The following is a 1,404-nucleotide window of genomic DNA, read 5'->3' on the forward strand; positions in this document are numbered from 1 at the left end:
GCTGAATCATCAGAGTACGTACAACATGTCTTATGCTATCAGATACAACATCTTACTAATGTTGTATGCAGTTCTGGATTGAATTTAGGTGCTTTAGATTCCGATTGTGAAGATGAAGATGAGGAGTTGGTTTTTGTGGATGAAGAAGATGTACCCGTCGACCCACCAGTCCCAGCTGAGATACCAGACATTGCAGAGACGATGGATAGCGCAGCGGAGGAAGAGGAGGTGGTTGCGGTGGGAGGTGAACTGGAAAGTGACGACGATGAAGCAGTTTGTGACTGGCCAGTGCTGGACTCTGAGGAATATCTGGACTTTGCAAAAGACAAACCCTCCTTAGCTAGAATGCGAAGGACTGGCTGGGAACTGGGTACGTTTGCTATCTATGCATTATGAGTGATACGTACTAATGCTACGATGCTGTGTGTTGTATTTCAGATCCGCAAAAGTTTCCGTCCGACCAAAGTTACCTTGGATTATACGACGGACCGTCCGGCCCTTCTCCAGAAGTGATACATTTTGCTGACTCCCCGTTGGACCTGTTTCTCTATTTTATGCCGAGGGAATTGTGGAAGAAAATAGCTGAAGAGTTTACTGTTTATCATGAACAAAATCTGGTGGCTCGAGTGGACAAAATGTACGCAAAACAAAAGGTGCCTGGAAAAAAGACGAAAGAGGATTTCATGGAGCGTGAGGCGAAACATGCAGACATCAAAGCTCATGAAATCGTGGTACTGTTGGGGCTTCTCATTGCCCGCATGACCAACCCCCAGCGGCGACACTTCTACGATCACTGGTCTACAACGTCGATTGGTGCGGTGGCCGCTGGTACTTTTGGGAAGTTCATGAGGCGTAATCGCTTCACCTACATCCTGTCCAATCTACACTTCACAAACAATGGCGACGCTCGTACAGGAACGGGTAGAGCGTGGAAGGTGCGCTCCGTTGTGGATACCCTTCAAACGAGTTTTGGAAATGGATACACAGCACCTCCGGTTCTTTCGTTTGATGAAGCCATGATTCCGCTGCCAAACCGCCACAATCATACACGCCAGTTTGTTGCCAACAAACCTCACCGTTGGGGCACGAAGATGTTCATGACGTGCTGCGCGAAGTCGTCCTATTGCTTGAGGTAAGCAGGTGATCATATGGGCTTGCTGAGCCCTTTTTTTGGTCCATGTCAACATGTTGTATACTAATATATATATATATGCTGTATCCGGCAACATGTTATGTTGTTGTATCTGGAATAGGCTCGAAATCTATTGTGGTGCCGAGCAGCACATTGACGAGATTGGAAACGTACCTCCATCTGTGCAGTCCGTCGACCTAAATACAGGGCCTGCAGCAGTGATGAGGAATTTGGAAGCGGTGCTTCCCCCTCAAAAAGCCGGTGTATTCTAT

This window comes from Phytophthora parasitica (genome assembly GCF_000247585.1).
Source record: "Phytophthora parasitica INRA-310 unplaced genomic scaffold supercont2.418, whole genome shotgun sequence".
Taxonomy (NCBI): domain Eukaryota; phylum Oomycota; class Peronosporomycetes; order Peronosporales; family Peronosporaceae; genus Phytophthora; species Phytophthora nicotianae.